Below are 16,556 nucleotides of genomic sequence, written 5' to 3' on the forward strand. Positions count from 1 at the left end.
TTGTTAATTTTCCTGTACATGGAACGCTTTTAATTGATCAATATAATCTTTCTTTCAATAGATTTAAAAATGGGAAAATCAATCAAGGAAGGGTTTGAATTAAAATTGGAAATTTTTTTAAAACAAATAAATAATTTGGTAGGTTCACTGTAAATTCCCAATCAGATTAATGCTGAGATTGTGACAAAAAATATATATTTTAAATATGTTTGTTCTATTTGTTTTTATTAATTACGAAATTAATATAAAATAAATTATTATTTTTTAAATGTTTTAATGAAAAAAATTTATTTATACATATATTAAAATAATTTTAGGATATCTTGGACTTAGAGAGTATTTTGATGTTTGGATTGATACCTTGTTTGGGACTTGAGACTATCTCCTTGGCACAATGGGAGTGAGCCATTTAGGTTTCACGCGGTTGAGTGGTAGTGCTTTTTACTCTTACCATTGAGATATGTTCGTAGTCACCATGGCTGGAGCATTCTTTGTTTGCATTTCCTTTCATTCTTTCTATTTATCATTATGATGGATGGTTATATTTCATGATGGATATTTATATCTTTTATGATGGATGGATATATCATGTATGGTGGATGGCTTCATTTAATTTATTATACTTTGTATCATGGATCCAAGGAGGATGATGTATTTCTATTTCTACATATGTATATTCTTTTAGCCTTTCATACCCTATGACATGTACAGTGGATGATTGAGCATTCCAAATTTTATTTGCCAAGAGGCATTCAAAACAAATGTATATTATTTAAATGGGCATTGGACTTTTTAATGATTCTTTCATATGGATGTGGTATTTGATGGATTTAGTATTAATTAAATTTAAATGTGATTCAACATCATGGGATCCTTAAAAAATGTAACCAGTTATGTATGCTTAAAGATGATTGTATGTTTTTGCTTCCACTACTATGTGTTTGATGTGTATGTTATTCTTCTTGTTCAAAAAAAATGTTGGCAAACTTAGTAAAACTTTAGGTTAATTATTTTGGATCCCTTGGTGAGGCGTTACAGAGAGTTCCTTTCAAAATTATAAGTGACAAAGACACTTATCAAGAACAACATCTGCAAGAGCTTGAAATGTTGGATGAACAAAAAATCAACACTTTGAAACATATCATGGCTTATCGCAAAACTATCAATAAAAGATACAATGGTAAAGTGATGGTAGGTGATTTTCGTTCTTTGTGGGAATCATATGAATGTAAATGCCTTACTAGGTGAAAATTTTAGTCCTAGAACTAGTTAGTCATTATATTATTATAGAAGTATATGGGTCTAGTACATATAAAATTTCTTATATGAATTGTGTGCATTTTAAGGAACCAATTAATATTATGCATTTACATTGTTGTTATGTTTAACTATTAATATCATCATATGTGCTAATTTTTTTCCTTTAGAGTATTATCTATTTTATATTGACTCAAATGTGATATAAAATGTTAAGTTCATTTTCCGTTTCTCATAATAGCATTTTTTCATGTTTCTTTTTTTAATTTAATTAATCATGCAAATAAGTTAATCATAGAAAGAAATAGTAAAACATGTAATATCCATCTATTTGTGTGTATCTATACATACATACATATGTGTGTGTGTGTGTGTGCGTACATTTTGGTGTGTATATAGATACATATATATACATAATATATGTGTATATATGTATATTTCTATATATATATATGTGTATATATATATATATGTATATGTATATGTATATATGTATATATGTATATGTATATGTATATATCATCATAAAACTATTTTAGTATACAAAGAAGCCACCAAGTACAATATGTGCCTTATAGAAAAATAGTGCATCAAGTCTCATCCATGGGATGGTGGGATCTAGATCTCTTTGATCTTAGGTGATATGATAGAGATTCTCTCTATGTAGTTGAGACATATGAATGGCTCCTAGAAGTGTTCCTCTATGATTGACTTGGAGATCTATGATGTTACTCTCAAAGCTCACAATCCTACTGCTCTAGGCTCTCTCTCATCAAGTGTAGCTCCACTGCTATAGGCATGAATATGTCTTGGTGTCTTCTAGGCTCTCCCTTATCACATAATAGATATGGGAAGTGGAAGGAATCCTTTCCTCTATGGCCATGTTTGTCATGAAATCTCTTATGAAGGATCTTCACTCCTCCATACTAATTGCATATATAACATATTTTATAATCATATATCACATATCATTTACAATTATGAATTAACTAATTAATATTGCACACTATCTTTATACCAAGACCTCCTCCTAGAACCAAGGATCTATGTCTTAGAGATGTGTTGAGGATGGAGGACGACTAGACTCTCCATGCTATGTATGTCTATTCTAGGGTGGGAGCATCTCAGTCTAAGCTTAGATCATAAATGACCGTAGTGGCCTAGCTACTATGGGGGATAATGGTGCCTCATCTTCTCCCCTACCCATTACTAGTATATCATCCCCACCCTCTACCTCTATTACATCTACATTTGGTAGAGGATCCTTGTTATCCTCCTCATCCATCTCCTCGTCTACTCATCTATGCTCTAAAGTATGGACCTAGACCGTTAGTAGGATAGTCATCTGGGAATAAGGTCTCATACCATGTATAATGATTGTTACCCATTCTTTAGACTTAGCTTTTAAATTTTTCTCATCTTTGAAACTTGCCTTGAAGTTGAATCTGAAGTAGCAAATTCAATGTTCAAAAGGTTCAAAGTCGATCTACCCATTGTTGGATATTTGGACCACATATAGTCTACATGAACCTTGAACCATTTGGTTCAAAGGTTCAAGGTTAAAATTCCTACTTCACCTTTAAATTAAGCATAGTTGGTCCCATGATTTCTGTGGATCATGATGTTCTTTTCAATCTTGAACCTTGAATAGTTTTTCATGTTGGTTCAAGTTCAAAGTTCAATGCTAAGCAAGTCATTTTCAAGTTTTAGTTACTCATGAGCATTGCATCCCAACATATTTGTGGAAAAGTGAACTTGAACTTTGAACCAATCACCCATGGTTTAAGATTTCAAGGTTCATAAGCTTAAAAGAAAGCTAGTTGCTAAAGACAAGCAGCAGCACAAATGCTTATTAACTTTTTGAAAGTGGGAAAAGGAAATGCATTCAATAATCATTGGTAATAATAATGGAGGATCAAGACTTGGTATGTATTAAGATTAAAGTACTTATTAATTAGTAAAATAGGCCATGCCACATCAGTAATTTCCCTATTATTCTACAACATGCTCTCCAAGTTTTAACTCTCGTAAAGGTGTATTATGACACATAGTGGAGAATTCCTAGTCTATGTGAACTAGGTGATAGTGATGGGTGCCCTAATAATCCTACCTCAAGAAGTATACAAAGACTAGACCATTAGTCTATCCTATACCCAATTAATCATCAATTCCCATGACTTCAACACCACTATTGCTAAGAACTGGTTGGCTAAACTAGAGAAAGATGGCTCACACTTGCCATGACCCTTGACACAAGTGTTATAATGATTTAGAATAACTTTGAGGGGGGTGAATTAGTTATTATTAGGTCTAGATGTACCAATTTAGCTTTTAATAACTTTAAATAGATTAAATAATCTCATATACCCACTCGGTCTATATAGCATATCATCAGCAATTTAACATTTCGTGCAATAACCTAACTCTCTATCTCTATATGTGTCTACTGCTAGTATATAAACTACTATAAAATATAGAATGCATAACAATAATATTCACACATGAAAACAACACTTTAACACTAGGATTAAATGTGGCAACCCAATTTGGGAAAAACCACCAAGTAACATGCTACCAATTTTTCACTCTTCTAGAGTGAGCTCGGTTAAGAGCCATCCCTATTAAAGGTTATACAACACACTATTAAATGTGAACTTGTTAAAGGATTTAATTACCCTGTTAAGAGTGGCCTTATTAGAGGACTTTAGAAAATTCCATTAGAATGTCATCTTGCTTAAAGGATTTACAAAATGATTGTTAGGTTAACCTTGATTAAAGGATTTTGACTGATATAATGGTTAGAATGTAACAGTGGTTTTGATCTATAAGTACAACTCACTTTGCAAATTTAGATCTCCATTCACTCATTTTTTGGTTCATTGACAACCTCCATTCACATCTCTATCACTGATATGCTTGGCATCTCCTCAAGTAATCACTCTTCACAAACTCTTCACACTTCACCTCTATTCTTTTGATATTTACAGTTTCTCACAGCTTCTCCTTAAGATCATCAGTCATTAATGAACCAACCTTAATTATTAAATATCTCTTATGCCTCCTTAAATAGGTAATTTCAATTTTTTTCCACTTAAACATCATCGTTGATATTAGGGTTAGGTCAAATTCATTGAATTCTTCCATCCCTTTTTTCTCATTCTCCTTCTAGAAACTTCTAATCAAATCTTACCTTTGATCACTTCAAAAATTCTCCTCATGCATTAATCTCATCAATCTGTATCTTTTGCGTTCTTTGACTAGTTCAAAATTCCAACTATGTCGGCCTCAAATTCAAATCTTTTTCAAACTGTAACTTTTGATGTCACTCAAAAATCACTATGTTTTTCAGCTTAGTTAATACCATGTAGCTTGGCACACATTATACTTTCTAAATCAGTATTAAAATGTTTTCTTGGTTGTTACTACTCTCGATCACTACTAACACTTCTTCGTATATTTTCTTGGCAACAACTAACACTTGGCTTGAACTATTTTTCTCGACTTCTACATAAGCTTCTTAATCTTTTGCTTCAACTCCTTCATTGACCATGCAATAATGAGACTTGGTCAAGCTTATCCTTATGACTTGTTTCTACTCTTAGCTTCATCCAACTATCTTCTTTACTTCATGTACTAATTGAACAACACATTATATTGTCAAGGACTAACTTATCAAGTGCCCATTGTATTTCCATGATACTTAACATATCTCAACTCAACCTTTCACTAGGTCATCTCATGATCTCTTCTTTTCAAATCCTCTTCATCAAAAAAATGATATGGCACTCTGCACTATTAGAAAAATGTATTTCTATTAGATTTGACACTTTGTCTTGCCAATAGGTTTGATATGAATGACAACATAACAATTGATCCAATTGTAGTTTCCAACAATCTCCCTCTTTAGCATTGATGGAAATGCCACTCATAACTCACTAGTTACCATGCAATCCAAAAAGCTTCAATATTGTAATCTTAGCTCCCTCTTTATTTTTGTTCTCTCTTTATTAGTTTCATTATGATTCTCCTCCATCTAGTCCTAAGATGTTCTCTATATCATCTCAATACAAATTCTTTCTTAGTAGCAACATATGTCTCCCTCTTGACAACAATAATTCTCTTTCCATAAATTATCTCCCTCTGTCTGATACCTTTTATGGTAACTCATTCATACTCTCTCTCTTTGACAACAATTCCAAAGACATTAACCATTATAAAACATCTTCATCTCACTAATCTAACTTATATAGCAATGTCATCTCAACATTAACTTCTTGTAACTTCATCTACTCGTAGTTCAGTGTCTTACTTCTCACACCTTTAGGCAGCTCCCAAAGTGTGACCTCCTACATCAATCTATAAGATATTCTTCTCATATCAATTGATGAAATTCATCATCTCTACTAAGTTTTCTTCAGGTAAGGAGATGATCCCTAACTTACCTCTTAGATAACCATAAGCATCCTTTTTTAGTGCCTTTGTGAATATGTCAGCTAATTGTTCCTTTGTATTCACTTATTCCAATCTCACTTCTTTGTCTTGTACCAAATCTCTCAACTAATGATACTTGATCTCAATATGCTTAGTCTTTTTATGCATCATAGGATTCTTTTATATGCTTATAGAACTTGTGTTATCACAATCTATCACAATAGGTTCAATGATATCTTCCTTCATGTCTTTCAACAATTACTTGATCCATACAATGTTTGAACAATTTAGTGTTGTAGTAACATATTCAACCTCTGATGTAGATTGAGAAATATAGTTCTTCTTGCTTGTTTAAGAAATCAATCTTCTTCCTAAGAAGAAAACTCCTCCCCTTTTTCTTTTTCTGTCATTAATATTTCCTACCCAATTAGTACCTATGTAAACCTTCAGTTCAAATTTGTCACTTCTCTTGTACCGTAGTCCATAGTCTTTTATTCCTTTCAAGTATCTTGGTATTCTCTTTACCACTATCATATAATGTTCTCTAGGATTTAAAAAAGAATCTAGCAATAATTCTAATAGCTAATGAAATGGTGTGTCTACTATGTACGACATATTGTAGTTTTTCAATCATTGACCTGTACAATATTTGATTCACCTTAGCACAATCATCATTCTTTGAAAATTTTAGTCTAGGCACCATATGTGTTCCAACTCATCTTGAGTCTTTCATACCAAAATTCTTCAAAATTTCTTTGATATACTTAGATTGGGTAATACCTTTATTCATTTGATACACTTGCAAACCAACAAATGACTTAATCTCTCCAAACATTGACATTTCAAACTCATTTTCATTTGATCAACAAATAACTTGCTCAATGAATCATTTCCTCCAAATATGACATCATCAACAAAAATCTCTGCTAGTAATATCTTATTTCTAGCTTCACTTTTTAGATACAAATTGTTATTATCATTAATTCTTGCAAAACTAATTTTCACCTAGTAATTGTGTAACCTTTCATACCATGCTCTAGGGGATTTCTTTAAACCATATAAAGCTTTGTGTAACTTACATACCATATTACATTTATTTGGATCAAAAAATCTTCTAGGTTGTTCAATGTAAAATTCTTCCTCCAGAATATCATTCAAAAATCTAGATTTTATATCCATTTGGCACACTTTGAATCCTTTGTAAGTAACATATGCAAGCAAATTTCTCACTACTTCCAACCTTGCAACTGGGGAGAAAGTTTCACCATAGTCAACCCCTTCCTCTTGTGCATATCCCTTATAACCAAGTCCTTCCTTATTCCTTGTGACTTCACCTTTCTCATTCAACTTATTTCTGGGCACCCACTTAGTTATAATCACATTTTTATCCTTTGGTCTAGGTACCAGTGTCCATGTCTTGTTCTTCTCAATTTTCTCTATTTCTTCATTCATTTCCTTGATCCAATCTTCATTATCTAAAGAATCTTTGACAAATTTAGGTTCAAACTCACATAATAAGCATGTATCATTCTTAAATATTCTTCTTGTCATGACTTTTGAATCTTTATCTCCAATGATTTGATTTGGTGCATGAAGTCTTCTCACATACTTTGCCAATTCAAGTTTAGGTCTTGATTCTTCTTCTTATTGTTCACTGGATTCTATATGTTTGACTTCTTGAATTGTCTCTATCTACAAATCAGCTTCTACTATCTGTTGGTTGGCAATATCTATCTATGACTCAGCTCCTGTAGCCTGCTTCTCGATAGTCTATTGATGCTCCAAAAAAATCTATTGTAGGACCTTGGCAATGCATAGTTGTTGGTGCTTGATAACCATCTTTTCTAGTTCAAGTTAGTTGCTAGGTTCACATTCATAGATATATACAAACTTTCTATAATCCTTAGGTTTTTTCTTGCATTCTTCTTCATTTTTCTATATTCATCAAATCTAACATTTGCACTTTCCACAATTTTGTTAGTGTTAGAATTCAAACACTTGTAAGCTTTACTCTTAGTGGAATAGCCTAGGAATATACCTTCATCTCTTTTTACATTAATTTTACCTTTTATTGCATCTTTCAATGTGTAACACTTTCTTACAAAAACTTTAAAATAATTCACATTTGGTGCATATCCATACTAGAGTTCAAAAGGTGTTTTGTTTGGTCATTTCTTCACTTGGAACTTGGTTTAGAGTGTGGATTGCAGTACTTATAGCCTCTCTTAGGTACTTTTGTGAAAAATTCTTCTCCATCATTAGTGTTCTTGCACAACCCATAATTGATCTATTCCTTCTCTCAACTATACCATTTTGTGGTGGAATCTTTGGTGCAGTCATTTGTCTCTTGATTCCTTTCTCATTAAAAAATATGTTGAACTCATCTAAAATTAATTAACCACCTCTATCTAATCTCAAACATTTTAGACTCTTTCTTGTTTCTTTCTCAACTCTAGCCAGATACCACTTAAACATTTGATATGCATCAGATTTTTCTCTAAGAAACATCGCAGTCATCATTCTAGAAAAATTATCAACCAACAAAATAAAGTATGTATCACCATAATAGCTTTGTATTCCAATAGGATCACACAAGTCAGTATAAACCAACTCTAGAATATCATCAAAAGAATAGGTCTTGCTCTTGAAACTAGAATTTGTCATTTTACCTATTTGACATTGTGTGCACATCACCTTATCAGGTTTGTTTAGTCTTGGTAACCCTAGATCTAACTCTTTTCATTTTACTTATGCTTACCAAATTATCAAAGTTCACATGACATAACCTCTTATGCCATAACAAAACACCTTCACATTGTGAAAATAGGAAAGTATCTTCATATAGGTTTAGATAGAACAAGTTCCCTCTTGTTTTCTCTCCACTTCCAACTAGTTCAGTAGTAGCATCATAGATCTCTTCCTTCTTGTTTTGTAAATCAACTCTATAGCATGAACTTATCAATTGTGCTACACTCAACAAGTTATATTTTAAACCATCAACCCAACATGCATTGTCACATTTGATCTTATCATTTAGTTTAATTGATCCTTTACCTTACACATAACATGGTGCATCATTACCAAACTTAACACTACTTCCATTATAATGTTCTCTTCTTACTTGCATGTGAGATCAATGCAATTTTCTCATCTTCATTAGAATTATCTTTCATTGCAACATAAATAAGTTCTTCATTATGATCGTCAGAGTTACTATCAAAACCATCCTCTTCAGCAATATAGCAAGATTTATTTTCTTTATCTTTGTAGTCTATTTTATCTCTATTGCCTTTGTTATATCCATCATCTCTCCTTCCTTTGTACTTAAAGTATTTCCTTTCCTCTTTCTCATCTCTGTCGTGACATCTAGTAGCAATATCACCAACTTTGTTACATGTAAAAAAATAATAGGGATTTTACATTTGTATCTGTCTTTTCCTCTAGGAAGTCTTCTAGACAGCAATACTTCAAGTTCATTAAGTTCATCATCAGATCCACTGTCACTTTCTATGAAATTTCTCTTTTTCTTTCTCTTAGACCATTAAGGATTAGTTGTGCTTTGAATGAAGATTCAACATTAGCAAGGGTGTAATTATCAAAATTTGATAATTCAAATGTAGTAGGTTTACCAATTAGACTATCCAAGGTCAAACCATTACCAGGTGTACATCTCAGATCTTGAATTGTAGATGCTCTAATTTCATAGATAGGAAATAAAGTCCTCAATACCTTACTTATCGCAGTCTCATAATATATTTTTCCTCCACCTCCTCTAACAGTATTCACCACTTCTTTGATTCTCCCACAATACTATGCAATATTCTCACTTTCTTGTATTCTCATGTCATCAAACTTTCCTCTCAAGATTTATGCCTTAGCTATCAATACACTCTTGTCTCCTCCATGGATTTTACCAAATTTTCCCATATTTTCTTTAAAATAGTGCATTTCTTCATATCATCAAATTATGAATAACTCAAAGCTACTACAAGTTCAATCATCATTTGGTTGTTCTTTCGCTTCTCTTTTATTTGTTCAACTATCATAGATCTAGGAAACTCAATGTATTCATTGTCTAGGTAGTAAAATGTGAAATCTCCAAGTCTAGATAAATGCAATCTCATCATCATTTTTCATTCTAGGAAGTTCTCCTTGTTCAACGTAGGTATCTCTCTCTTGTACATCTTGATCTTTGGCTTGAGTTCCTTAAAACTTTTCTTACAAGCACCAAGGCTCTAATACCAATTATTATAATGATTTAGAATAAATGAGGGGGGGGGGGAATTGAATCAGTTATCCTCAAGTCTAGATGTTCCAATTCATATTTTAATAACTTTAAACAAATTAAACAATCTCATATGCCCACTCAATGTCTATAGCATATCATCATTAATTTAACATTTTGTGCAATATCTTAACTCTCTATCTCAATATGTGTCAATCGGTAGTAAATAAACTATTGTAAAATATAACATGCATAACAATAATATCCACCTATGAAAATAACACTTTGACACTAGTATTTAACATGAAAACCCAATTTGGAAAAAACCACCAAGTAACCTACCAATTTTTCACTCTTCTAAAGTAAGCTCAGTTAAGAGCCAACCTTGTCAAAGGTTATACAACACATTATTAAATGTGAACCTATTAAAGGATTTAATCACCTTGTTAAGAGTTTCCTTGTTAGAGGACTTTAGAACATTCCATTAGAATGTCACCTTCATTAAAGGATTTACAAATGACTATTTGGTCAACCTTGATTAAAGGGTTTTGACTTATACATTGGTTAGAATGTAATAATAAGTTTTATCTATAAAATACAACTCACTTTGAAAATTTAGATCTCCATTCGCTCATTTATTGGTTCATTGACTATCTCCATCATTGATATGCTTGGCATCTCCTCAAGTAATCACTTTGCACAAACTCTTCACACTTTACCTCTGTAGTTCTTTTCTTAGCAACTTCTCCTTAAGATTGCCAATCAATAATAAACCATCTTTAGAAACATCTTATATTCCTCCTTAAATAGGTAATTTTGATCTTTTCCCACTTAAACATCACCATTGATCTTAGGGTTTGGTCAGATTTATCGAATCCTTCCATCTTTTTTTGTTCTCCTTCCCCTTCTCAAAACTTCTAATAAAATCCTTTCTTTTGACCATTCAAAAAAATCTTCTCATGCATTAAATATGGCATCTCATCAATCCTTATCTTCATATGCTTTGACTAATTCTAAATTCTAACTATGTCAGCCTAAAATTCAAATCTTTAAGAAACTATAATTTTTGTTGTCACTCAACAATCATTGTGTTCTTTAGCTCGATCAATACTATGTAGCTCGGCACACACTATACTTTCTCACTCAAAATTAACATGTTTTCTTGGCCATTTCTATGCCCAATCTCTAACAACACTTCTTCATATATTTGTTCAGCAATAACTAACACTCAGCTTGAACTAGTTTGCTTGACTTCTACATAAGTTCCTTAATCTTCTCCTTCATTAACTATGCAATACCAATACTCAGTCAAGCTTATCCTTTGTTGATCCCTAATTTATTCCAATACTCAACTTGCGGATTTCATAAAGTTGCAATTTTCTATTGCATATCTTTTTCATTGCATAAGTATAGGAGAAATAAGGGTTTTATCTGCTTTATTTAGATTTAGTCTATGCTTTGACAACTAGTACCATATGAAGAATCTCATATTTACACACACCTAGGTTTTACAGAGCCTGAAGAAGAAGAAGGGTTTAGCCTTATAGTTGGCCTAGAGTCTGAAAGGGTATGTTGAGGATGGGAAGTAGTTTTCCCTACATGTATCTTGTTCTCATCGGGGTAATTAGAAACTATGTTGTTTCAAAACACCAATAGGTTCTTTTGTAGGATTGATGATGATTTTCTTTTTAAACTCTATATATGTGATAAGTTGAAGAAACTATAAGAAAACCTCAACAAAGTTCAATCAAAACCTGTACAAACCTAGATAACAACTAGTACTAACTATAATTTACAAAAAAAATTATACATCTAATTCATGATCACGTGATAGAAAGGTGTAACCAGCATAAATTTAGTCAAAAACTCAATTTCCATTTAATCTTGTGCAATCTTTTTTCCCTCTAATCATGCAACTTCCTTGGGAAAAAGACATATATGTTTTTAATGCTCATTACAACCCTTGGAAGGGTGGAGATAACTGTTATTTGAAATCACACCACTGATTTGCCTAAGTTGCAACATTGCAACTTTTCAATTTTTGTAAAGTTGACATTTTGATGGTAACATTTATCTTTTTTGCCACAAAATGAATGTAAAATGAATGTTTATGACTTATCAAATCATATTCCACCTATATCCAAGTTCTTGTTTTACCATGTTTGGGTTGTTTGACCACTTTTAACTAGCTAGAAAGCTCTTCCAGCTAGTTGGAAGTTTTGACAAGGAAAATTATTCCAAGATGCAACATAAACTAATATCAAAGCAAAAACACACTCCTGGGTTATAATGGAGCCCTTATGCTATGTTCATGATCCAATATTGAGTCTTTCAAGCCAAAATTGGGGTGTTCCTGCACTATTCTCCCCCACAAAGAAAGAAAATGTTAAGGGACAATAGGGGTGATTAGTTGAGGACCGATTCCTCTCTTCTTGAATTCAATTTTAGGTATTTAAGTGGCCTCACTATTAGGTCTATCCTTCCACTTTATAAGGTAGTCCATGTAAGTTTTGTATCTAATTTGTTTGCCAATCTTTGAACTAAGGATCTTTTCATCTTCAAGGGGTATATCCATTTTCTTGGGCAACTTGGAAGTGATTTGAGAAAGGGTTGAGTCTCATTTAAAAATGTTGCAGAGGTGAGGGAGAGCTTTTTTAAACGCATTGAGATATTTACCCTATTTCAGATGATGAGGGGATAGCTATTGCAAAGCTACTTTTATACCAACGCGGGAAGAGATTTTTTCCAATGTTGGCATCAAGAAGGGAAAACCACCTTTAAACCAAGTAAAGTTCAAACTTTGTCTTTGAAAATAATATATATTATAGATAATATCTATATGTTAGATGACAGGGTGCAATAGTGAATTTTTTTTGGCAAGGAAGCCATGAGAAAATGATGGATGGTGATACATATTTTGATCAGGTCATTTAGTTAATTTGTTAGTGAGTATTTTTGGAGTGTTTTAACTTTAAATAGATAATACTCCAAGAAATACAACTATTTATTGCAGCAATAAATGAATGATTCAATTTTTTAATTATAATTCATCACAACCTTCACCTTTGGCTCAAAAAAATGTGAGGTTAGATAGCCTTGCAAGTCTAATTATTATTTTGTTGTAGTTTGCATTAATAATATTGCATTCAATTTGATTATATCAAGGGACATCAAGGATCATCAACTAATTGATCTTCATAAGATTGATCTAATTTCAATATTGATTGCAAAATGATGAACCACTTTTTGATGACAAGGATCTACGAGGATGAATATAATGAATAGGAGATCTTTCAAATGGTGAACATTGATTGCAACAGTTTACTTCGTGCATTCCCTCTCTATATTGTTACTTTGTTGGCCAACTTTGTATTTTGTCATATGTAATGGATTTCTAGGTGAATTCAAAGTTGAACTCTATAGTAATATACCATATACTGATGCAGTGTAATAAATGGCCTCAAAATCAACAAACAAAATCCATATTTCATGTTGTATTCTCTCATTTTATCTCATTTTCTATCTCTGCCATTTATTTGGCATGAAATTTAAAAAGTAGTAGTTTTTTCTCATTGGAATTCAGATTAGGACCTAGGTGCAACTTTCTAAATATTGTAGTTCTATTTTTTTTCTAGCTAACCGTTCATGCAGTTTTGTATGTAATTGCATTCTCATGGACACTATTGTTTTGGTTTTAGGATTCTAACAGGGCAAAAGCCATTCCAAAAGCTTTGGAACAAGCAATTGCATCATTTGGACTAGAATCAATTCAATTTGAAAAAGCTAGCACTTCTAATCCTGACATACCTCCATCATCATTAATGTCTTTTCTAAATAAGGTTAGTCTTCTATATAATTTTTATTGTCACTATTTGCTTTGGTTATCTTGATTTATAGATTTGTGATAGTGTAGCTATGGCACAAATTATTAATGTCATTCTAGTGATTCCAAGTTTTAGAAAAATAATCATTCTAGCAAGATTTGAGGTATGTGAGATATATTATCTTCATAGGAAATGTTTTGATAAAACATTTAAGGACAACCATTGTGTTTTTCCTATACTATTGATATGATGAATTCCAATATTGGGGAACTTACAAAATAAAATTCTTATCTTTTTTGTGAGAAGTATTTTATTAGTTCTCTAGTGGATGACCTTAAAATTGTAAGGAAACTTACAATGGAGCTTATATCAACTATCAAAGCAGTAAAAAACTTTTGTAGCTGGTATTGTGTTGACTATTATCACAAGGAAATATCTCCTTTGTGGAAAGAATTTAAAGTAAGTTATTATCATCTTGGACTAAGACATTTACTTATCAAGTATGGTGTTTCTTTAATTTTCTGTATTGAATCTATGTTCTAGAATGCCCCTCAATCAATTTAAAAAAATTGTTTTCTAGGTGATTCGGGAAGCTAAATCAGATTCTCATCATGCAAACAGTAACTTAACTAACGATATCCAAAAGAAATTGTTTCCAACTTTACTATGATGCTCTCTGATTCACACCATCCATAGAAGCAATAGGACAAGTAAATTAAAACTTAGTTATATCACCCTATTCTTATGTTTTCAATTTATTTATGATTGCAAGCTTGTAATATTCTATTAATTTGTAAATATCACAATGATGGTTACTAGTGAAAAAAAGATGAAATCTTATGATCCATACATCACCTTATATTTACACTATGAGAAAGATATGATTTTAATGGATGCACTATTTGTCTCATAGATGTTCTAGTTGTAAAGGAGTGTGTTATAGATTGTCTGTCAAGTCTTCTAGGATACCTTGATTTTCTATAGATATGTGGTCAATAGGTTCTGTGATGGCTAAGCTACTACTTGGATAGGTTGGCAAGAAAACTTTATTTTGGTTGAGTAACCTTTCATGATTGGAATTTAATATAAATATATTTCTTTTCTTTGATTCAATCTTTTACCATACAATTTTTATTTCTAGGACAAAATAGTGTAGATCATTATATTGAGATCCTTATGTTCTAAATATGGCTTGCCAACAAATTTGAAGATGCATGATAGATCTGTGTTAAGAATACTTTTAATGTAATAATTGTTTTGCCTCTTTCTAATTGTTTCCTTACTGAGATTTTGTAATAGACTTTGAGTTATAGTCTATTGTCTTTACAATTTAGTGCTTTCATTTACATATCTATTTAGTGTTACAGGTCTTATGATAGAATATCTTGTAAGTTGCTCATGATTACATTCATAGTGCTCAAAATGCGTCAAACTGAAGTTATGCTTTTAGCCCTAATAAAGATGGGCAAATTATATCAATTTTATGGATCAACTTATTCATAAGTTACATGAATGACTTTTTGACAAGTGCATGGAATCTTGCAAATAAGGATAAATCCAAAGTTAAGAGAGAATCCCCCATCAGTTTTTACTGAGATTGTACTAAGAAATGATAATTTGATGGTATTGTTAGTTGCCATCAATACAACATAGGCGGCTAAGATGATAAGTTTGATTGCAAACAGGGACCTTTTTCTAGTAGAAACTTTTTATAATATTAAGCACATGAGTGAGAAAGAGCTTCTGGTGGATCTAAATCCTCTTTTGAATGGAAAGAGATGGTAGAAAAACCTTATCTTAGTGTTAATCCATATTCTTTCTAATGCCATAACCACCAAAGCTGTAAAGTATTATTGTAACTATGAGTCTCTTTTCGATTAAAAAGTGGGTAGGATAATCATATCTTTTTGTTACTTCTTATTCTTCTTTATGACATAAGCACAAGAGTTGTAATGTGTTCTATAACTCTGAGCTTCTCTATCTTCTTTTCTTGAAAAATTTTATAAATCTTGTTTGAAATAAAAGGAAAGTTGATCTTCATCTTAGACAATCAAATGTACCTACCAAGTGCATGATTTGTGCACAGATTGAGTGTGGGCAATGTGCCTTCTACCAATTTGGTCAAGGGCCAAAATTGTGTATTAGAAACTTCTCTAACCTTAATCAAGGAGAGGGAAAAACTCAAGGTATGTGTTTATTTCTAGGCTTTGGCATGTAATGTGTATGTAGTGTTGATTTAAATTATTTCATGCAAGTTATGACTAACAGTTTTACAGTAGAATGACATTTTACAAGCCCGATATTTTAGTTTTTAACATTTTATAGATTTTGCAAATAGATTTCAGTTCAAATGAGGAATTTTTACAACCAATGTTTTGCTCTTTTTTCTATTACTATGCAGTAAATATTAACTCTACCTCAATCATAGCAGTAGCTTCTATAGTTTCATGAGCTCTGTATATTCTGGCAAACAATGATTCAGGAAGCAATGCAATAATGCAGTCAATCAATGTGAATGAATCTCTTGTTGAAGAACTATTAGAATGTCTATTGTCTTGTGAACCAAGGCTATCTTGTAGGTTGGTGAATGATCTCGTCACACCTACCCAAGTTTTCCCAAATCACTATGTTGGCATTTGTCTTGGGGCTCCATCATCTTCTCTGTATCCTTATTGCATTCATGACACTTCCCAATTTGTTTGGAATTTCCTTGCTGACTAGACTTCCATTCTAAGAGATGATGCTCAACCTTGCTCATGAGATTGCATGAATTCAAGTGAAGTCTGTGTTGGTTCAAGAGAAAACCACAAAGGAGTGTG

This window comes from Cupressus sempervirens, chromosome 11, assembly GCF_028749045.1.
Source record: "Cupressus sempervirens isolate cs-2001-9-10 chromosome 11, ASM2874904v1, whole genome shotgun sequence".
NCBI classification, from domain to species: Eukaryota; Viridiplantae; Streptophyta; class Pinopsida; order Cupressales; family Cupressaceae; genus Cupressus; species Cupressus sempervirens.